Source organism: Pleurodeles waltl, chromosome 9, assembly GCF_031143425.1.
Source record: "Pleurodeles waltl isolate 20211129_DDA chromosome 9, aPleWal1.hap1.20221129, whole genome shotgun sequence".
Taxonomy (NCBI): Eukaryota; Metazoa; Chordata; class Amphibia; order Caudata; family Salamandridae; genus Pleurodeles; species Pleurodeles waltl.
In genome coordinates, this window is record NC_090448.1 from 152,425,130 (window position 1) to 152,449,788 (window position 24,659).

Here is a 24,659-nt window from a genome sequence, read left to right on the forward strand (position 1 = left end):
TGTCCCCAGGGGGGGCAGAAAAGGCCTTCCCAAAAAATTGCCCCCCCTGGGAGCGACCCTTGCCAAAGGGGTCGCTTTGTTGCGTGACATTCGCGCGCAAAAACAAACTCCCTGGTGTCTAATGGTTTCTGCCCCCCTTGGGGGCAGATTGGCCTTATCAAAATAGGCCAATCTGCCCCCAAGGGGGGCAGAAATGGCCTAAATATATATTGCACCGTAGGGGAGCGACCCTTGCCTAAGGGATCGCTCCCCACCTAAAAAAAAAGAAATCATCACAAAAAAAAAAAAAAAAGGTCCCTGGTGCCTAGAGGTTTCTGCCCCCCCTGGGGGCAGATCGGCCTAATAATAGGCCAATCTGCCCCCAGGGGGGGCAGAAAAGGCCTTCCTAAAAAAATGCCCCCCTGGGAGCGACCCTTGCCCAAGGGGTCGTTCCCTTTTGCCAATTTCAAGGAAAAAAAAAAAATCCCTGGTGTCTAGTGGGGTTTCAAAAGCCGGATTGCAAGCAATCCGGCTTTTGAAACCTGTGAGAGACTTCAAAGGGAAGGAAATACATTTCCTTCCCTTTGAAGCCTCTCGGGGCCTCCCCCATGGGATTGAAAAAGAAATGCAAAAGCATTTCTTTTTCAATCGCGCTGGAAGCTCTGCTTCCAGCGCGATGGGGGAGACCCTGTGACTAATCAGCGCGCGCTCGCGCGCTGACGTCACAGGGGGGTTTGGGGGGGTCGGGGGTGGGAGGGGAAGGGCTTCCCCTTCCATCCCTGACTTGGGGGGGTGGGGGGGAACCCCACAGAGGGAGCGAGAGCGCTCCCTCTGGGCTCTGTGCACAGGACGTAATGGTTACGTCCTGGGCACAGCAGCACTGTGCCTCAGGACGTAACCATTACGTCCTGGGCACAGAAGGGGTTAAACACTGAGCTGAAGTGGCTGGGTATACCATTGATCTGACTTTTGCTTCAAGAGATAGATTAGTTAAGCAGGAATCTTGACTCTTTAAGTTAACCAGGAATTTTTACTCTTTAAACTTCACTTAACTGGAGGGGTGCAAACACGCAGATGGGACGTGCCTTGCTATTTAAACACACAGAAGATGACGGGATGAATGTTTGAAAATAGTCTTAACCACTGGCAATCACTCTGGGTAGTATTTCAACCCATCTTTTTTTCATCTACTAAGCCACTGCAGACAGAGACCTACCTTATGCAAGGTATTAAGTTAAGGTACAACATGTGGAAACACTTTATAATCTAGGTAAAAGAGATGTGGATTGGTTAGAATGAGTGTTGAGGGTCTTTAGTCTCATGTCTCGGTGTCTGAGTCTCACACCATGGGTGGTCCTAAGCAGGGTGATGCAGGGCTTGACTCCACCCCTGAAGGAAAGACTGTGGTCTGTCTGTCACAGGAGACCTCTGGCACTAGCTCTGTGGGGGGACCACCTTACATAAAAAAAAACAATGCAGTCACATGGCATCCTGGCTCACTTTACCCGCCAGTCTGGCACAGCCACAATGTGTATCACTTTACCCATCAACACCACCAGGTAAATGATTGCATCGGTTGTAAACTATGTTTTGCCCTCTACTGGCAAAGGGGTGCATGCCCTAGAGATATCAACTTGTTAGAGTTTTTCTTTCATAGGCCCTCAGATGGAAGAGGGCCATGGTGTTTTAAAGTCTCTACATGAGGTTATCGCCACCAAGAGGGCCTCAAAACACTAAAATTGCTGTCAGAGGATACCAACTCCCAGTCACCATGGCCTGCAGTGGAAGCATACCCCCATGCACGTTATGGGGAGCGGGGTGGCACTTTTGGAGAGCTTGTGGCACTCAGGGGCTCACAGACAACTACGAAGGTGGGAACATGTTCTTTCAGTGTTGCATAAATAAGGTGATTTTTAATTGGTTGGAGGGAGGGGTTCTTGTCAGTTGTTCAATAGCTGTGGGGCCCCTACAGCGAAGTCAGCACAGATATTGTGGTTGCCTTTCCTCTGTCTGCAGATTCAGATAGTGATAGCCTTGCTTTACTGAAACTGAACAAAGAAGGAAAATACATTTGATAACATATATTTATATGTATGTATGTATGTCAAAACAATACCAATTCAGGCTTACAGTGCAGGATAAATTATGCAAAAAAAGGAAGTAGGGAACTTTGGGTAGTTCCCAAGTTCTAGGTGGAGAGCAGCTTCTTTATATGGAAAGCTCAATAACACCACTGAAACGCTAAAACTGCTCAACTCAAATGTCTGTTTTCCTAGCAGAGCTTTTAGGCATAGGATTAACACAGTGCCATCAACGCCAAGCTGGGAAAGTGACACATGATTTGTAATTTGTTTTGTCTTATCTTGAATCTCACATATTGTGGATTATGTGGCACCAATGGTACTTACCACAATTTTATTGTCAATGCGAACGGTCTTTAAATTCTTGACACAACAACAAATTGCTAGACCGATTATGCATAACAACCTGTTTCTCTTTATCCACAGATACATATCAATGGCACCTCAATATAGGTTTGTATACTTGTGTATGTATATGCCGGAATGAATGACCGACATGGTATGACTTTTGACTTCAAAAAGGTTGGTTGAACAATACAGTGATAACTAACAGCTTAGACAGTATAAGGGGGCCAATGCAGAATGTCCTGTGATGAAAAGCACAAGACTGAAGCAATGATGTGGCTGAAACATGTTGACCCACTGATGCTTGAGACATAATCCTCACTAAGTGCTCGATTTTATTTTAAATGTTTCCAAGGAGTAATTTCTAGTTAAATATATACAAACTCCCTATGTATTTTTAACCTTAGGATCCCTCCCATAAAATCAAAGAGCTCCCTTGTTTAACAAGGTTTATCACTTGTAGGGACAAAAAGTCCCAGCAGGAGGACTCTATGATGAAGCATGCCTCTGACAGGGGGTGAGAATCCTTAAAAAACACCTGATAGGTGTCCGGTTAGAGAGTTATAGGTTGCCCTTCAGTATGAAGTCAGTTTAGTATTTACACGTGTCTTTTAAGTGTCACCCCCTTTTGCTTGATTGGTGACTCATAGTTGGGAAGTAGAGGTGACCCATATGGATTTCTTCTCACTCCCTCTAATTTTGATCTGAGAATATTATCTTTGTCTGATTGAGCTTAAAGTAGGCACTTGTCATCCAGTTCTGGATACATTTGAGAGATACATTTGAGGTAGATTTTGAGTTGCTGGATTTTGTCAACTGATGAGTATTTCCGGTTCAGTTAGGTGCAGATGCTGTATTGATAGATCTTGATAATGATAAATAGCACTAAGGGCTTCTATGTACATATTGAAGCTGAAAGTAGAGTGAGTGGATCCTTGGAGGGCTTGGCTTGAGAGTGGCACATTTTGAGATCTTGAGGTTTCTATCTAGGTGAGCTGATACTGATTGGGGTTGGTGACTTTAGAGGTTAGCCTACATAGGATTGTGTCAGCAAAGCCCACACAGGATTCTAGTGTGTGGATCAATGTTGATTGCTGATTTTGTGAAAGGCTGCAGCAAGGTAGAGCAGTGTCAGGAGTCATTGATCACTTTTGTCAATGAAAAGGTTGGTTCTGTTAACTACTTGAAAGGTAAGTGCCTCTGTGCAGTGACATGATGAGAGGCTGAAATTATAGTTCTACAGTAAGTTATTCTTGACAATCTGATCTTGTAGGAAGGAGTAGACTGCTTTCATAATGATTCTTCTAACATAGTCTAAGTGAGTACTGGGCAGCAATTGGCAAGATTGGGTGGACCAGTGTAGGTTTCTTCAACAGGATTATCATGGAAGGCTATTTGGCTGAGGAGAGCATTGTCAATTTAGAGGAGGGATGTGAGGGAATCACACTGAAGAGAGTTCATTAAGGATGAGAGCAGAATGCCATCTTCATAGATTACATCTTTGTGCAATGCGAGGATGCTGGAGAGGCCAGGGTGACTGAGAAAAATGCTGGTTTTCTACCTGGGGTAATGAGATGGGGATTAATAGGTACCGTGGATGTATGATATCAGTTGAAAATTTATTATCTTCTTGGTGAAGTACTGATTGTATAATTAATGAAGGCTACCCAGGACCAAATTCTCCATTATCATCAGATGGAACAACTACTCTATCTTTCCATAGTCAAACTCTAACCATCACTTACCACACTCTTCCCCACACTCATCATACTCTAACATTCATATGCATATTTCACTATTGGTTATCACATTTCCACTACAACACCTGTGTCCTATCTTCATAAATCACCACATGCTCAACATCACTCACTCACACCTTCTATTATCTCACAATCACACTTGCCCCATCATCCCTCAACACACTCACATTTGCTCACCATAATTCACCATAGTTTACCAGGTGCTCAATATTTTGACTATGGATTAGTTGGTAAAACTCTTTTAGAAAACATATTGTTTGTAAACTGTGCAGGCACCTCTGAGATATAACAACAAATATTTTGTTTGTGTTCCGGGGTAGTTGAAGAAATTCTTGTCATGGATACAAAATAAAAGGAGACCCTCTTGGCAGCTGTTCAGTGGTTGAAGACCAACTCATGTATGTTAGCATATAGATGCTTCCTTGGCAAATCTATGTCTGCAAGCTGTTGCTCTTCACTATGTTCTGATTCATGTGATGTAATAATTAGGGGTGGATGGAACTCATGGAGTTACGTAAAGACTCTGTGAGATTCCACAGAATTACGCACATCCTGAATGAGCAAATATTCTGTCCTAGGAGCCCCCATGTGGGACGGCAGCTCATGTATTTTAAGTAACATCATTAGTGGAATGGAAGGAAGGATGAAAAGAGAGAGAGACATTTTCTACTCTCTGGGTTAAGATGCACTTAACAGAAACAGGAGCAGAACTGCAGGAGCCCATCTGCATCGGGTGCACAGTAGGGGCCCGCGTGCACATGTCTGGACTTGCAGGCACCTGCGAGAGAAGAGAAATTAGTGATAACATGTTGAGTCTTTATGTAATAGTACTTACAGATTAATGTGTGAATTAATTAGATTATAATATTATGCTGACAATAATGTGACTAACTGAATGGCCACCATTTTATGTAAGTCCTATATTTGCTTATGCTAACTTAAGCTGATGAAATTATTCTGACTTTATAAGAGAGTATGTTTCTTAACTAAAACTAATGGTAGAATAAATGTGTATTTAGTGGCCTCTGCTGGACTGAAGTAGAAGCAGATGCAAGATCATTGTGTAGTGCAAGCTGTATAAAATGTTTTTAATGTGTTCCGTAGCTTGACTGACTCCATTGTTTAAAGATATGTTTCTAACTTGTATGTCTTTCTTCGAGGGTGAGATGAATGAAATAACAAATTTTGTAATTGTTCTTTCTGTGACTTTGTATTTTGGTGGAGTGGAGACAAAGGATTCACAGATGAGGTGGAAGAAGAGGAAGCATAGAATTTAAAATGTATTAGTTTAAATTTTGTCAATTGCGTATCAGCAAATAGAAAAGCCTACAGTGAACGAATTGTATAATTTTGATATCTGTTAATGTTCTGATTGGTCATAACTTTCTCACCTCATACTTCATCCCATCATTTACATTTGACAAGTTTAATTTAATGTTCAGTCACCATTGCTCGTGGCTCATTCCTCTATGGGATTTTCTTGTATTCTGAGTTCCAGAGACTTACTTTATGATCTATTACTTTGCTGGTGTTTATGCTTAAATGGTTTAGTGTATCTTGTAGTCCAAATTCTAAACCATTACCCTGTCCCTATTTCTGTTCCTATCCTGATGTTGGTGCCTGACATTGCTGTCTCTGATATTTTTCTTGTCTTATTATTTAGATGTATTCAATTTTGCTTGATCAGATTCTATTACTTTAGTTTTGTGTAATAACCAATGAGATCATTTGTCTATTCCCATTAATTAAACTTAGATATGTCCGGTATTGGAATCAGCTTCTGTTGTTTCTCTATATGTATCATTTGTGCTTGAGAACTACGTTTGTGACCTTAGTGTTGTTAATATAGGGAAATAAATCATTAACTTCTTAATAAACTGGTGTGGTTAATGAGGTTTGAACTGATTTATGTATGTTACCTGTGATGTTTATGGCATGTTCTGAATGACATCCCCTCAAAACAAATTTGGTTCGGTTCATCGACCTATTGTGTGAAATCTACTAGCTAGTCTCTAGAGACTAAAGTATAGCTAGGGTTTTTCCGCGTCAACACACTCGTGTACACACCTGTGGACTTCCGGCCTCAAGGTAAGGAAGCCTTTGTAAATTAACAATAAAGTTTTAAGGAAGCAGTGTGTATCAGATTTTAAGATCCTCTGCTACTACTCAAAACCTTATAATGTTACTTGTTGTCTGAGCTGAGCAGTACTGCACTCTGGTTGAGCCAACAGGAGGGCGGCAACTTGAAGTTACAAACCCCACACTCAAATGTATGGCACCCTTTCTTCCCCTCTTACATCCTGAGGGGTGTGGTCCTACCAGTGCCCTCCTTTAAACATACATACTCTAGTATCCACGAGGGATAACAAGAGTGTGCATGGCACTGAAAAGTGCAGGATAGCAAGGATAAAAGGTAACACAACTACACTGCCAACGGGAGGCAGGGAATCCCATCCACAGCCCACATGTTGCCTCCTAGAGGTCTTGTGATCTGTGCACTCACCTGCCATAAGCACACATGACACACATGCTCTGGGCCTACCTGCACACTGCAGCAGGAGCAGAAAGCTCAACATGGGCAGCCAATGTGACCCCAAAATAATGAGAGAATGGTGGTGCAGCAGTCTCATCTTGCAGGAAGCCCTTAGCAGACACTACTTCTGCTGCCTGCCAGGCGGGAACTCCCACTCAGCTTGCTGTTCCTGGAGCCAGACTCTTCAGCCATTGCTCCCAGAGCTGTGTAAGGCTCATGCACATCTTCCTTTTTGCGACTGCAAACCTCAGCTCTCTGCTTGGCTCCCAGGCATGTTCCTGATCACATGAGTCATATTTATGAGATACACTGCTACAAAGTTGGAGACAGGGAGCCTCAGCTGCTGCGGAGCTCTCTCTTTCACATTCTATGCCCGTGCTACCCAATAATGCGTCCAAAACTTAAAAGCTCTCTGGAAAATAAAGGGTTTCAAACAGAGCAGGGATTACCTCACTATTCTAATACGTTTTCAGGATAACTAGATGCTTCAATATTGCTAAGTCACAAACTAGATTTACATTCAGCACCTAAATTAATCGCTCACCAGCCCACCGCATATGCACTGCACCAATAGCAAAGCACTTTCTTCATCTGTTTCCGCCCACCGCTTCTTGCCGCCTGGCTCGATAGGTTGAATTAAATTTCCTAGGCCTGCCATTTTGACTGAAAGCATCTCCTCTGCCACGCGGTGGTGGACTGAGTTTTTTTTTCCTAACCCCACGATCCAAGTGTAGCGCAGAGTGGCAAAACTTCACAAACTCCTCCAGCCCTAGTAATGCTGTTCTGGAGAACTGGGACAAGCATCCACTCCATAGGAAGCAAGGTCAATATTTTGAAGCAGCACTTTCCAAGTTAACACAGAAGCACGGTGAGAAATATCAGCTACATGTGAGCGACAACATGTTAACAATTTATTCATTGCTTTGAAGGAGGTCTGTTTTGCTCTGCTTTCACAAATTAATTTCTTCATGTTTAGCTTAGCATGTCTCCTGCTGGAATGAACGCTAGTCAGCACACTTTTATTACATCTAATGAAAAACTAATCTGAAATGGGAGACTGTGGCCATGAAATTTAGGAGGAGACAATTTCACTCCCTGCTCTTACTTACCTTCCCCTGAAAAAAGTACTTAAAGTACTTGCAAATCTTTCTCTCTCCCTGTCTCTGTGTGTATATATATATATATGTATTCACTTAAAAAAACAAAGGTTACACAGACGTTATAGTTAGGCTCACCTTTTAAACGTACAAAACAATAGAAAGTCACCTGTTATAGTTATAGTTATCTCAAGTAACTATAACTCATGGGTACACACAAACATTTTCCCAGGGGCTGAAACGTTTGGTCAGCAGTATGACTGAGGGCCGCACTGACGTGAGCGGGTGGTGGGTGGAAGGTGGATGAAGATGGGTGTAATGAAAACTAAACATGTACATCAAGTATCTAAATTGAAATGCACAATGTGGAACCAGAAAACCTGGGATTACACCAGGCTTTCATGCTTGATCAATTTGTGTGATCCTAGGCAGTTTTCTATTTGAATTTCCCTCTTTTATCGCATATTAGAGGACTTTGACCTCGAAATACATTACTTGAGAATGTGTGCTGTACAAAAACTTATACTGTGTTCAATGTAGTAATGTAGATGTTCATGTATAATACAGGGAGTGCATAATTATTAGGCAAATGAGTATTTTGACCACATCATCCTCTTTATGCATGTTGTCTTACTCCAAGCTGTATAGGCTCGAAAGCCTACTACCAATTAAGCATATTAGGTGATGTGCATCTCTGTAATGAGAAGGGGTGTGGTCTAATGACATCAACACCCTATATCAGGTGTGCATAATTATTAGGCAACTTCCTTTCCTTTGGCAAAATGGGTCAAAAGAAGGACTTGACAGGCTCAGAAAAGTCAAAAATAGTGAGATATCTTGCAGAGGGATGTAGCACTCTTAAAATTGCAAAGCTTCTGAAGCGTGATCATCGAACAATCAAGCGTTTCATTCAAAATAGTCAACAGGGTCGCAAGAAGCGTGTGGAAAAACCAAGGCGCAAAATAACTGCCCATTAACTGAGAAAAGTCAAGCGTGCAGCTGCCACGATGCCACTTGCCACCAGTTTGGCCATATTTCAGAGCTGCAACATCACTGGAGTGCCCAAAAGCACAAGGTGTGCAATACTCAGAGACATGGCCAAGGTAAGAAAGGCTGAAAGACGACCACCACTGAACAAGACACACAAGCTGAAACGTCAAGACTGGGCCAAGAAATATCTCAAGACTGATTTTTCGAAGGTGTTATGGACTGATGAAATGAGAGTGAGTCTTGATGGGCCAGATGGATGGGCCCGTGGCTGGATTGGTAAAGGGCAGAGAGCTCCAGTCCGACTCAGACGCCAGCAAGGTGGAGGTGGAGTACTGGTTTGGGCTGGTATCATCAAAGATGAGCTTGTGGGGCCTTTTCGGGTTGAGGATGGAGTCAAGCTAAACTCCCAGTCCTACTGCCAGTTCCTGGAAGACACCTTCTTCAAGCAGTGGTACAGGAAGAAGTCTGCATCCTTCAAGAAAAACATGATTTTCATGCAGGACAATGCTCCATCAGACGCGTCCAAGTACTCCACAGCGTGGCTGGCAAGAAAGGGTATTATAGAAGGAAATCTAATGACATGGCCTCCTTGTTCATCTGATCTGAACCCCATTGAGAACCTGTGGTCCATCATCAAATGTGAGATTTACAAGGAGGGAAAACAGTACACCTCTCTGAACAGTGTCTGGCAGGCTGTGGTTGCTGCTGCACGCAATGTTGATGGTCAACAGATCAAAACACTGACAGAATCCATGGATGGCAGGCTTTTGAGTGTCATTGCAAAGAAAGGTGGCTATATTGGTCACTGATTTGTTTTTGTTTTGTTTTTGAATGTCAGAAATGTATATTTGTGAATGTTGAGATGTTATATTGGTTTCACTGGTAATAATAAATAATTGAAATGGGTATATATTTGTTTTTTGTTAAGTTGCCTAATAATTATGCACAGTGATAGTCACCTGCACACACAGATATCCCCCTAACATAGCTAAAACTAAAAACAAACTAAAAACTACTTCCAAAAATATTCAGCTTTGATATTAATGAGTTTTTTGGGTTCATTGAGAACATGGTTGTTGTTCAATAATAAAATTAATCCTCAAAAATACAACTTGCCTAATAATTCTGCACTCCCTGTAGCTACCCCAGCCACCCAAAAGGTGCAAATAACAACGGACTTGTCTTTTAGTTCATTATTGTCATTATTGTTAGGGTGGGGGGGGAGCATGAATGTTTCTAAATTCAAGTATGAAAACAATCACTTTAAAAAAAACTTTTTAATGCACTGACATAATCTGATTTCCTAAGGTGAAATATAATTTTGAAGACACTGTCATATTTATACTTGTTTGCTGCAACATATATTTATAAATAGGGGTGTTCCTAAAATTAAGCTGAAGTGCAGGACACCCTAATCACTCCAATTCTTTGACTGTGATTAACCTTTAAATAAATGCCTGCCCGTTTATTTAACATGCTTTTATTGTTAGTGATGACTCGAGTAAACGGCAGTGCTGCTGTTGACCAAGGGGCCACGTGTAAAGGTCAGGAGGGCCGTATGCGGCTTGGGCTGTACTTCGAGCATCACTGGCTTAACGTCTGTTTGCACATAAAATGTCAAGAAACAAGAAACATTGGGGCAGATGCATGGTTGTCCAGCTTCCTACAAATTCTTGAAAGTCCAAACAAGAACTAACAGAATATGTACCTTTCCTTGTCTGGAGCCAAGCTTACTTGCCCAAATCACCAATGGAAATTTTACAACAACCTGGCAGTCAGAACACCCTGGAGCCACCTATGCTTTGTTAATCATTGAAAAGCATCAGAACTGAATGTTTTTTTCCTAAACGTTGTATGTACTTTTAGACAGAACCTGTGCAATGGAAATGCCCTCTTATGTAGCATGGCTAGCAGTAGGAGTACGGACACCCTCTCCATTCACTGAATGACAAACAGAACATTTTTAGTCTTCAGGTTATTATTGCTATAAGCTATTCAAGTCAAAAAATAAAAGCTGCACATTTTTCCGCATTATGTGTCTAGGTTGCCATAGTGATTTCTCCTTTTCAATTGCTTGTCTTTTTTGAAATCTAAAATGAGAGCTATACTCATAGCATAAACCACTGCAGCATTTTAAATCTGGTAATGACCTGATTTGGCATGCATCTGCACTGGAGCGCAAGAATGGGATTTGTATGCATGAGGTGTGTAGTGTTTGCTTTCATTAGCCGCTTCCAGGATTCTTCCCATCCTAATTATTAAACATCCACATTTGCTTTCATGTCTTCAGGTGAAAAAACACTGGGTAGTACGATCCAGTGGTCCCCACAAGATCTGTCTTTCCCGGGTAAATGTACAACTTTATAAATGTTACCTCTGGACCACAGGCAATGACTCGGAGGCGCGACGTAGCGGATTACAATTGTTGCCCGCACCAGGAAGCCATGAAAATCCAGCAATATGTGAATTAAAGGTGCAATTTTATTGTAAAAAATGGATTTTTGCAAGATCGTCTTTCATTAACTACAGTGCACATGACAACCGAACGGCTCGCTCCAAGAGAAGAGTTTCAAGCATTATCACATATAGAAAATCACTGTTTGTAATTTATTTGTGCAATTTATTTGTGCGTTTTTTACTGTCTGGGTTAAGATGCACTTAAAAAAACGGGAGCAGAACTGCAGGAGCCCACTTGCACCGGGTGCACACCTCTGCACTAGCAGGGGCCCCGCGTGCAGAGAAGGGGCCCGCGTGCACACGTCTGGCCTTGCACGCGCCCGTGTACACACCTGTGGACTTCCGGCCTCAAGGTAAGGAAGACTTTGAAAGTGAACAATAACGTTTTAAGGAAAGTTTTGAGTCTAAAAGAGGGTTAGGCAGATGTAGTTGTAAGAGAACACTGTTCAGGCACGTCGTGCCCAGGGCATGATAATGAGGCAGGGAAATGTACATATTTTGCGTTTGGGGAGAGCAGGGAATATAAAGCAGGAATTATGTTTCTAAGTGGTGGGAAGGGCAGGCAAACTCAGGTACGTTGCGTCTACAGTGTAGGAATGAGACGGAGGAAACATGCAGTCTATGCCTAGGGTTTGGGTTGAGAAAGGGGGACCCAGGTAGTTTGTGCCTAGGGTGTGCTGATGAGACAGGTGAATACAGCTATTCAGTGTCAAGAGTTTGATAATGGAGAAGAGGAAACCTCCTGTTCTGTGTCTACAGGAAAGGAATGCAGTAGAAACCAGGTATTCGGTGTCTAAACGGATGCTAGGTGATAGTAGGTGCTCTGCCTAGGAATAGGTAGGCAGCATAATTGATTCTGTGTCTAGGGAACAAAAAAGGTTAGGCAAAGCCAATTATTATGCACCTGAGCAACAAAGCTGTGACATGGATTTATAATTAGGTATGGTAATAGCTAAATTTTTGTTTAAAAAGTCCTAGAAATGTACTGAAAAAGACAAGGGTTGAAATGACGTTATAGTTAGGCGAAAATGTCAGTCATAAAGTCATGCTTTAAATAGAAAAAAACACTAAAAATTCACCAGTTATCATTTACTGAGCCAACTATAACTTGTGCCCCCGCCATGCCCTGCTTAAAGCCTCACATATCACATCACTCATGACATGTTCATTGGCATAATTGATGACAATTTTGATGCTTTATCTGATGACATCACTCCTCCTGCAGGAGCGTAAGGGCTGTCCAGGCTCCTGCAGGAGTCTCTTTGGACCACACAACCAGCCGCTTTGGGTCCTGCTCGGCTTCCACAGGTGCTGACAAAATCTGCTGCAAGGGTACCATGCCGAAACTACGTTCTGAATTTATTTAACAACCAGGTGGTCAGAGTACACCTATCTCGCACCCCCACTCCTTCATTATTTTTTAAGTTACAGAACTAACTAGCTAGATAGTGGTGTGGCCAAAGATGTCTGCCATCTTGAAAATGTCCAAGTTGTGTAGGAGTGTCCCAGGAGTCGTTACCCACAGTAGCTTGTGCCAGGCATAAACGTGACATCTCTAAGCACCTACTCCTGGACCTCAGGAAATCAGAAGAGGGCTGAATATGCTGTCTATGCCCTGAGAATAGCTCTGACAGCACCAGATCCGCTCTCAAGTGTACCTTGGACACAGAAGTGGACTTTAAGTGTCATAAGACTGATCTCCTGTTAAGCTATAGAAGCACAACAAGCTACAAGAGGCTATTTCCTCCAACTGCCTAGCTGGGTAAATGCAACTGGACCTGCACTGGGCCCTGCTGTTTCGCCTCTGCCTGTTAGTCTCTAAATGCCTGCCTTGAGTTCCTGGCAGGCTTTGGAAGTGTACTCCTGTGGTGGATTGAAAGTTAAAGAATTAAGGTCAGAATGTAAAATCTCTGAGTAGCACAAACCTAGTGGTGTATCCAACCCACATTCCAGTACAGTTAGTGTTAAAGTGCACTAGGTCCGGGACTACTGAGACCATAGACCATTATTGGCACTTCATGCTTCTTGGTGTTTGTTCTTGCCTAAAATTTTAAACAATCATATCTCCTGTTCTCCTTAATGGACTTTTGCAATTTTGCGTCATTTAGTTTGACTCTGTTTTTCTAATTCAGTTTGGTATTTTTATTGTAATGCATTTCAACTTTATTACTATTTCGGTACCGCATAATACTTTACACATTACTCTAAGTAGAGGCTGTTTGCTCTGTGTCTCAGCTACTTCGGGGTTGAACTCAGGTTAATTTACTGACTTTTGGGGATCACTCTGACAAGGGTGGTGATTATTATTTCAGGTGGCTAGTCACCCATCCAGATATTACTCCAAGCCAATTTCTTACAGTTACTCATGTTGATACAGGAGCTAAACTATTAAGATTGCAGAATTTAGTTTCTCTTGTGGAGTTAGCCAAGCAATTGCAATTAAGGATAATGTTTTCTTTTCTGCTCTCTGGTGAGTGAAATTTATTATTATGTGTAAACTACATGTAGTCTTCAAATACAGTAATTCCTAGCTCATGCCGCCAAATGACCTGCAGCCAGAAGTGGCACTTTATTTAACAATGGGCAAACATTCAAAAACACACTTTCATCACAAGTATCGATCTGACTTTCAACTATAATCAAAGCCCTAAACCATTAAGGGATTCCATCATGCCAAACAATGTTTCAGTTATAGGAACTTCACATAAAACACCACTCACAATCAAAAGAGGCTGGTGTAGGCCTACTACATAATAATAATTGCAAGATTATTTACCTCGTGGACAACATATTCCTCTGTGGTTTGTCATAAGCATGTCAAAACAGGTCAAGACTATTTTTGCATTTGAAATCCCCCACCTTAGCACATACTTCTTCATCACAAAAGTTTGTTAGAGTCCTGGCTGTGAATCTAAGACTGCCCAAAACCTGCTCCTTCTACCTAAAATCTTTTCTTCAGTCCCTATTGGTCATTCACACTTCCTAACTGGTAGCTGTCCTGCTTCTATCCTGGTGGGAACAACAATGCTCCCTAGTAACTAAGGCCCTCATTACATGTTTGGTGGTGCCTGGAACGCCATGTTGGCAGTGGTGGTCATAACACTGATGGCCCAGCGGTGAAGACTTCCAAATTCTGACCATGGCGGTCTTCCCAACAGTTTACAGGCAATACACCACCAGTATCACCAATGCGGTCAGGCTGTCGCGGATGGCTGTAGGCACCTTCAGACAGGTGGGGACCATGTTACCGCCATACACATTACGGGGCTGCACACTGCCAATTTTTTCTCAGCGGTCGCACGGCCACAAAAAGCTTGGCAGAAACCAACAGAATACAAGGAGACACTCACTTTCAGGAACACAGACACGTTCGGAGCTGCCATGGAACCAGAACTCAAAGTCCTCCCACTCCTCCTGCTCGTACAACAACTCCAGAACCAGCGATGAAGACAACAACCGTAAGTACATACACTAGCACACACTGGAGAGTAAGCCATTGGTACACACCCACACACAACACACACAGCCCGGACGCCTTGCGACAGAAACACACTCACATAGCAACACACCACTACGAACACACACACACACACACAGCTACATACACACTTGCACACACAAGCCACACATATGCACACCAAAAATACACACACACCACTGCCAAAAGCTAGCACACACAAAAAAGAACAAAATAGGGGCTAGCTGTGTGGAAGATTTATCTGGTCCTGCACATAATACTCCCATATGCATAACAAAAAGAAAGAGTGCACAGTTCCACACAAGATGTGTCTCCTCACTGCCAAATTGGGGAGGAGTCTACTGGTCCCTGCAAGGGATAGACACTAGGAACAAGTGCCCTCACTCACCTTTCGGTGACATGCTTCATCACCTGGCTTTTGCTCCTCGTCAGGCCGGCTCTGCAATGCATGATGTGGCCCTCTAAGGGGCTCTTTGCCAGAGCGCTTTTGAGAGATACCTACTAGCGGAGGGTGAATAAATGTGGGATTGGTAGATAAAGTCGTTAAAATTGACTAGGGAGAACCTGCAGTCAGACCTTTATTGAGAATATGGAACTCCTGTCAAGGTTAAACACAACAACCAAAGTAAGGTGAAAGTGAGTGTAATGGCTCAGATCCCTTTCTTGTGGGTGCAGAGGAGTGTAATATGCCCTAACTCTGGGGACTAACTTGCAAAGTACAGTGATGGTGATCACTACACTGTCTATAGTGAACTGGTCAACAGGGTTTGGTAGTGGAGGGAGAGGGAGTTGTAGAAAGATGTGTCTTTGTGGGTGTCTTGGGTGCGGGTGCGTGCATGCATGGAATACTGCTGGAGTACCAGGTGTTGTGTCTGTGAAGGAGGAGTTGGTGAGGGAGTCTGTGGAGGGAATGAATTTTGTTGTGTCTGCAGGTGGGTGTTGTCTGTGTGCATGCCGGTGGTGGGTCTTGTGGTGCTTGTGTTTGTCAGTGCCAACCGTGTCTGTTGAGGTGGATGCATGCCTGTGTGAATGTTGTGCTCTGGATAGGTGGGGGGAGAGGGGTTTGGGATTGGGAAGGGGTAGGTTGAGGGTGGACGGGAGACAAAGGGACACTGACTGCCATCAGTGAGGAGGCCAGAGCCTTAAAGGACCTCTGGAGGCCCTTTTTTTTAAGAGTTATGGAACAGAGAGATGTTCATCCACTGATAGCAAGGATCAAGACACATCTACAAAATATACTCTGCCAGGGTGCTTATTGCCTATTTCCAAATGTTGATGCACACATAGCATTAACCACAATGGCACTTTGCCAGCATTGAGGCAGTACTCACCCCCTTGAGGCTGCTTTGCTTCCCTCAAACACCCATCCACCTCAGGGTAGACCACCGCCAAAATGCGGGCCATTAGGGTGTTCAGGGTCTGACGTTCACACCTCCGCTGGGCCTCCGCAGTCTTTCAGGCCCAGCGTTTCAGGTCCTCCCACCACTTACGAGAATGGGTCCTTCGCTGGGCATGGACCCCCAGGGTCCACACTTGCTTGGCGATGACACGCTAGATCCCCTTCTTGATGGGCGTTGACCTGCATGGGTGACACAGAAAGAAGGAGAAAGTCATGTACACTGGCCCCATACCAACAGACCCATCACATGCCCACACATAGCCACCTCACGGTTCACTCTCCTGAACTCCATGCATCCTGCATGAATGTACTCCCTGACCGGAACATGTATGCCATTCACCCTCACACACACCCCATCACACATGACCATGGCATTGGGCTCACCTGCTCCCCCACAAGCCCCATATAGCTGTCATACAGGGGTAGGACCCCTTCTACCAGCTTCTCCAGCTTATCCAGCTCTTCTTGGGTGAAGGCAGGGGTCCTATCGCCTGGAGGATGTGACATGATGACTCTCACAAATAGTACATAGCAGCTCACGTAGTGGAGGTCTTTCTTGCGTGAGTGCATACAGCACCATCACCACCAGGGGTGATCGCCATTGGCCCCAGTCCCCCATAGGTAGCAGTGTTAACCAAAGAGAAGTTGCATGGCAGTTGCCACCGCCTACCACCATAACAACGTACACCGGTGGACTTAGGTAACTTCCACCTGTCCTGTGTAGCAGGACAGGCGAGTGCCATTTTAGGCACATATCTTCCCTGGCTGTTGACACCAGTGAGGTACCTTGCCAATTAAGGGGAACTCCATTTCAATGAGGCCCACAGCAGGGCGAGGCGTTTAATTGAAAAGACATTTGGCCTCCTGAAGGCCAGATTCAGGTGCCAGCACGTCTCTGCAGGTGCCCTCCTCTACAGTCCCCCAAAGGTATGCCAGATCATAGTTGCCTGCTGCATGCTCCACAATCTGGCCCTGAGACGTCAGATACCCTTACTGGGTGATGATGAGGAGGCAGCTGGATCACTGGCTGGTGATGCAGAAGTGGAAAATGATGAGGAGGCAGAGGAGGAAGGTGCAGCTTACTCCAGGACAGAGCTCATCAATCAGTACTTTCAGTAACATACAGGTATGCTGTGTGTGTATTTGCATGTGTGCTATTTCAACATAGTTCACTGTCGGTGGTCCTCCTGATTTGCTTTATCAGTGGTGGTGTATTGTGTACCAATCCCTATATGTATGTTGTGGGGGGGGGTGAGAGAATACATGTAAGTTGCTGTCTGTAAATGTATCATCTCTACCATGGCTACTCTCTGCAGGTGGCAAGATTCTCATCTCCTATGAACAGGCCTGCATTCACCTGTTCTCATGTCACATCTGTTGTGGCCAGTGTAGATGGCCATCGTCACTGGACACAACAACTATGAACTGCATATGTGCTCTGTGTAGTGCCATGCCTTCAATCCTGATGGGAGTCTTTGTCATGTTCTTTTTGCAGGTTGTATATTTCGATGTACTCCGGTGTGTGGCTGTACTAATGTCTCCCTTACGTCTATCCTGGGACATATGTGTTGAAGTGTGACTCCTGCAGAGGATGCCTCCCTCTGCAGTCCATTACACTGCCTGTTGGATTATGGTGCCATACCCACATTACATTTTGCAGTCCATGCATCTGTTTGTGTACAAATAAAGACAACAAAGCAGTAGCTGTGGTCTATAATGTTTATTGTGAATAGAGTGGCAAACAGGTGATGAGTGGGGTAAAGGTAGATGGTATTCTCAGGGCAGGTAGCACAGCTGTTGGTAATACAGGTCCAGTGTCCATGGGCCATAGGGAAATAGTGTTCTGTCTCAGAACAGTCAACAGGTTGTCTCAGTGGCACACAAGAGAGAGTACTCAGGAGAGGGTCACTTGCTGGCAGTAGGTTTTGTCTTGGCATCTGCTGCAGCCAGGTGTCTGGATGGACGTTCACATTTGCGGGGAGATGGGGTGGGTTCCTCAGCTAGAGAGGGAGGGGTGCCTGAGGCCTGTGGTTCCTCTCGCAGGCCCTCCATTCTACTAGCAGCAGCAGAGGTAGATGGCTCAGGTGTGATGTGGCTAGTGGAAGGGGCATGCTGGTGGGTGGAGAAAGCACTCATGATGGTGGTGAGGTCCCTGAGCACCCCTGAAATGGAGGCCATAGTGGCATTGTGGGCCTGCCATTGCTGCATGACCTCCCAGTTGTAATCCCTCTGTGGCCTCTGGTTTTCCCCCAACATGTTAGTGATCTGGCCCATCCTGTCCTGGGATAGTTGATATGCATCCAGGACTTGGGAGATGGCTTACTGGTCAGATGCCTCCATTGGCTGCCAGTCCTCTGGCCCACAGGTTCCCTCTCATGCACCCTGCCCCCATGTGCCTGTGCCCCTGGCATGATGGGCCCTCTCCTCTTTCGCCTGGACCTTCATTGTCTTGTGTGTGAGGGGACGAGTCAGGTCCCTGTACTGTGGGGCACACAATTGATTGAACAGTCCTTGGGGCACAGGTTTGGGGATGAAGGGTTGGCTGAAATGTTGTTGCCACAGGGTGTGAGGGGTTTGATGTGGGTAGGGTGAGGCAGGGAGTGGTAGTCTGACCAGGGGTCCCAGATGGGCCAGGTAGGTTTTCAGTGTCCAGAATTCCAGCAGCATTGTTCTCACTGGGGCCTTCATCTTAAGGAGGGCTGGCAGTCTCTGGTAACCTCTCCATGGTGGCCGTGGAAGGGGTACCTCTGGATGGAGTGAGAGAGAGTTAAATGTTAGAGGTATGTATGGTTGTCTGTTGCATACAGTGGTTTCCAGCAATGGCGTTGACAGGTGCAGCAGCGCTAACACTGTTTGTGGATGGTCGATAGTGACATGTGTACCATGCTCCTTGGAGTTGTTGTGAATCTGGCTTGGCCACTTTAGCTGGGTCGGTGGGTTCTGTTCCTGTGTGATGGTTTCCGTGACAGGTATGTCCTGTTAGCTGGTGGGCATTCTGGCTTGGTATATATGAGTTGGAATGGCTGTACGTTGCAGCATGGTGTCCAAATAGGTAGGAGGGGGCGTGCAAGGTTGTTTCTCCTGTCTATGCTTGGGGTATACCTTCTTCCTTTCAAGGCCAGGATGAGTCCATTTGAGAGTAGTTGGCCTGGATTACTGGTTGTAAGATTGGTAACAGTGATGTGTCTGTGTTTGGGCTAGTTTGGCATTGTGTAGTGCCATTGCATTGTTGTCATTGCCATGTAGTGGTCCTCAGTCTGGGCATTTAGGTGTTGTAGCTAGTGCAATAGTCATACATGCAGAAGGTGTGATGTGCCATGCACATAGCAGGTTGTATTGTGGATGGGCTATTACATTTTGGGAGTCGTAGTTATTGTGGTTGGTAGTGCTAGCCGTGCACTTGGCAGGGAATGTGTGGGCATTGGAGGTAGGTGGTGGTGTGGCATACAGAAGAGGGACATTAAGTGACTCTGTGGGAGGTGTTTTGGGAGATGAGGTGACTTGGGGAGTGTTTGGATGATGAGGAAGCATGCTGGACAGGACGAATTAGTGGCAGGGGAGTGGCAGTTGCTCACTAGAGTCCAGTCCTCCAGGTATTCCAGTCAGGCCCTCAGGATACAGGATGAATAAGACCTTCTCCCATGATGTGAACTCTGGGGCAGGGAGGGGGCCCACCTCATGTCTTAGGTACCGCCAGCTGGTGCCTGGACGCCATGGAATGCACCTTACCCCATAGGTTGTTCCACCTCTTCCTGATGTCCTCCCTTATGCGTGGATGGTTGCCCACTAAGTTGACCATGTCAACTATTCTCTGCAATAACTCAATTTTCCTGGCTATGGATGTTTGCTGTACCTGTGCTCCTAATAGTTGTGGCTCTACCCTGATGATTTTATCGACCATGACCCTCAACTCGTCATCAGTAAAGCGTGGAAGCTTTTGATGTGACATGGTGGTTGTGTTGTGGAAGGGTGGGTGTTGTGTGTGTAGGGTGCAGTGTAGGGTGCTTTGTGTGTGGGGGTGTCTGTTTGTGAGTGCTGGTAGGTTGTGGTGTTTGTGTATAATTGTGATGTGTGTATTTTGTGGCAGTTGGGTGGTGAGTGTGAAGTGTATATGTGCCTGTAGTGTGTAGGTGCTAGCTTAGTGATTGTGGCTTCTTTCATCTTTTGGTCAGTGGGTTTTGTCTCAAAGGCTTGTGGGTTGTGAGTGGGTGTGTTATATAATTCTGTGAGTGGGTGTGCCTGGTGTGTGTCTGTGTGTCAGGTATGGGGTCTTCAAACTGTCCAATGTGGTGTTTTGTTCTGACCACTGCAGTTCAGCCGCTAATGGTTTTCAGCCGTGGAAGGACCGCTGTGCTGATTTGTGGATCGTAATATGGTGGGCAGAAAGTTGTCGGCATGGAAGTGCTGGTGGTGCAACTGCACCTTTCCCGCCCGTCAGTGTCCTGGCAGTGTCGGATTAATGCTTGTTTTTTGGCGGTCTTCATTGTGGACTTTTCTTATGGCAGGTGGGATACTGCCAACACTGGCGGTCTTTTGGAGCTCGCTACTGCGGCGGGCTTGCCAAAAGACCACCAAACTCCTAATGAGGCCCTAAGTGTCCATTTTTATCATCTATTTCTCAAAAAACACTATGCTGATTTAGCATCTAAAATTCACACTGTTGTTGTTAAAGTTCGAAGACGTTGTGTATATGTCTCTGGGGAGTGAAATGTTTTCTGATAAGGTGACCTGAGTTGAAGAAGCTGTCAATTTATCTGGATGTCTACATATACAAATGTAGTATTATGCTGTCATTGCTGCATCTAAAAGGGGTTGAGAAAATTATACCTCAGAATATGGGTAGGCAAAACAGACTAAAATCATGACAGCCTAAGGAAGGCTGTGACGGGCAATTTCCACTATGAATAAAGTGTTGTCCGAACCAGTGAATACAAGTTGGCAGTAGTGAGGAGTTGGACACTGCTACACATTTTACTACATTGTATGGAAGAGCACAAGCTATCCTGGTATGTGAATTAACAAAATTAGCATGGATGTAGTGTGGTCTTGTGATCGGTGCACAATATATTTGTCCCTTGAATCACATGTCATTGGTTGAAACCACAAACAGTAACTATTAATCAAAGTATAGAGCAGAGCTTCCCAAGCTTTTTAGAACCACACCGACTTTTTAGCACAACACGTTTTTGTGACCCATCCAGCTTTAATGGATTTGCAGTGGGGATGTTTAATGTAGCTAAAGCAACATGTGGTAGCACATTGTCATTTTCAGATGGGACATTTCCCACTGAAATAGTCACTAAGGCCCACATTATGACATTGGCGGTAAGTGCCGCTTACCACCATGCTGAGTGCCGCCAACATACCGCCGCCACAGTGGATCACCGCTATCCATATTATGACACACATATAGCAAATCGTCACTATACAGCCACACACACAAGTCCGCCAGCCCAAAGGACGGTTATAAACTGGCAGTATCCAAACCCACATGGTTAGGGCCTGATACTGGACAAAATGCAGGAGAACCAGTGGCTGCAGGAGGGACAGTACCTGGGGATCAAGGAGGACTTTAAGGACATCAATACCACCATGGTCACCATTGCAGGGGTGCTGGCAGACATGGCCAACACTGTGAGGGAGGCAGTGGCACACCACTGGGCCCCTACCACTAGCCAAACCGATGAACAGCCCTCCACCTCCGCTGCCGCTAGTGGACAGGAGGCCCCGCCACTGGACCACCAGGCCACCAGCACCCCTCCCCCTGCAGGAGAACCACCCCGCAAATGTTCCCTGCGATCCAGGCAGAAGCCAGAGATTATTGCCAAGACACTGCCAGGAAATAAGACTCTCCTGAATGTCACACTTACACTTGTGTCTCACCCTGTCCACCTTGAAGTGCCATTGCTCCCCGTCCTATGTCCCCTTGGACAATGCACTTGTGATCCACATAGACTGGACACTATACTGGACTTCCCTCCGCCATCACCCAAGCCCATTGCACATCCCCCACTACATATTAGCACTAAAATAAACACCCTTTGAAAAAATACAAATATGGATTATGTCAAATGATTTTACTATTTATTAGTTTAACAAGGTATAAACACTACAATACAACTGTAAAGTTATGTCTACATAGGAATGACCTGTAGTTGGCTGAAGTCAACACACCAGGAGCGATAGTGGGGCACAAATATCTACAAATGGAGATACCAAAGGATAGAGTGAGTGGCCATAGAAGTGGGAAAATCAGACTGCCAGTGACAATGTCAAACACAAAACTGTCAATTAAAAGTGAAGTTACACTGTCTTACCTGTGTGTCATTGGAAGAATTGACGAATTATTGGACTTCTGTTGTCCTCATCCTCTGCCTCCTCATCTTCATTGTCCACAGGGTCTATTGTTGCCACAAGCCCATCTCCAGCCTCATCCTCCTGCGGAAAAGGCACCTGGCGACATAAGGCAAGGTTATGCAGCATGCCAAGATGATCTGGCCGGACGTCTTGGGTGAGTAGCACAGGGAACCACCTGAGATGGAGGCAACGAAACCTAGCCTTCAGAAGGCCGAATGTCCTCTCTATAATTCTTCTTGTTCAACCATGTGCCTCATTGTAACTTTCCTCAGCCCTTGTCCTGTGATTCCTCACAGGGGTCAGTAGCCATGAGAGGTTGGGTAACCAGAGTCACCTGCAACTATCGAGGGACACCTGTTAGAGACACACTAACCCATAGGGCCCACAAACTACCCATACACCAACATCCACTGGGTGGAAACCAGGGCTCACCTTTTAGCCTGTGAGCCATCACATATGGAATGCTGCTATTCCACAGGATAAAGGCATCATGCACAGACCCAGGATACTTTGCATTGACATGGGAGATGTACTGGTCCGCCAGGCACACTATCTGCACATTCATTGAGTGAAAGCTCTTTCGATTGCTGAACACTTGTTCATTTCTCCGGGGGGGGGGACAAGTGCAATATGTGTACCATCAATTGCCCCAATAATATTGGGGATATGTCCCACTGCATAGAAATCAGCTTTCACTGTGGCCAAATCCTCCACCTGGGGGAAAACGATGTAGCTGCGCATGTGTTTAATCAGGGCAGACAATACTCTGTTCAGCACTATTGGGAACATTGGCTGTGACATTCCTGCTGCCAAGCCCACTGCCACTTGGAAGGAGCCAGTTGCCAGGAAATGGAGCACAGATAGGACTTGCACAAGAGGGGGATCCCAGTGGGGTGACGGATAGCAGATATCAGGTCAGGCTCCAATTGGGCACACAGCTCTGTGATTGTGGCCCTGTCCAGTCTATAGGTGAAGATAATGTGTCTGTCCTCCATTGTTGGCAAGTCCACCAGGGGTCTGTACATGAGGGGATGTTTCCATCTCCTACTCATCTGCAGCGGTTGCAATCTATGGGGCAAAACAGTGAGCAGATGGCCAGTATCTCATATTTCCAAACACTACACTTCATTGCATGTTGTGATTGTAACAGTATATTGTTGGATAGGTCCAAATGGTGCTTATGTGTACTGTTATGCAGTTAGGTGTAATGGCCTGCCCCCCCCTTGAAATGGCATCTGCCTGTCCTGTATGGAGGGACGTGGAAATGAGGTCATTCCGCTGATGTTGTGCTCTGTGGCAGGAGGTGGTCGAGAACCTCCGTGTAACTCCTCACTGGTTATCATTGGGCCCTATAGGTTAAAGTGGCCATTGGTGATGTAGGCCGGCGGTGATGGTACGCACCGCAGCGGACGTGACTGCCATTTTCTATCTGTTCACTCACTTGCTACCTGACTTTCAACAGGAAAGGACCTACACTGCATGTGCTGCTGTGACCTGTGTCTGGAACCGACCATGGCTCGTGTGACTGGGGAAAGGGCCCATGCCTTCACTGCAGCTGAGTTGGAGAGACTGGTGGAGGGGGTCATACACAGGTGAGTACACTGTGAGCACGATGCGCGGGGCACAAATGCATGGAGTGCTGTGTGTAAAGGCCATGTGTGGGGGGGTTGGTGGAAGGGCCCTGGGCAGCGTTCTGCATGTATGTTTTGCCATGTCTGTGCATAAGGGGATGTGAAGGGCTATGGTGGGCCATGAGTGTAACAGGCAGGACGATCTGACTGATACCTTTACCTATGTGTGTTTATCTGCAGCGCCCATCAGAAAAAGGGTATATGGCGTGCCATCGCCAACAACGTGGTGACCCTGGGGATCTACGGCAGGCGGAGCACCCACTGTCGGAAACGGTGGGAGGACCTGAGATGCTGGGCATGGAAGATGGCAGAGGCCCAGCTAAGGATAGCCTCCCAATGAGGAAGGGGTGCCCGTCGAACCCTGACCCCCCTGATGGCCCGCATACTGGCGGCGGCCTATACGAAGCTGGATGGGTGCTTGGGGACATTCCAGTAGCCACAAGGGGGTGAGTACAGTGCCACCAATATACTACTTGTGCGTGGTGGGGTGGTATCTGGGTGGGGGATGTGGGCCTGTGGGTGCCCCAGGCCAGGCCGGACATTGCAGGGTAG

The 24,659-nt window shown here is 45.5% G+C and overlaps 1 protein-coding gene across 2 annotated transcripts in view; it reads right to left on the reverse strand.

The window, feature by feature from the left end:
• The window catches only part of ERC2 (ELKS/RAB6-interacting/CAST family member 2), a 2,244,592-nt gene that overhangs the window by 2,081,102 nt on the left and 138,831 nt on the right, over positions 1 to 24,659 (reverse strand). The gene's annotated exons all lie outside the window — the stretch shown is intronic.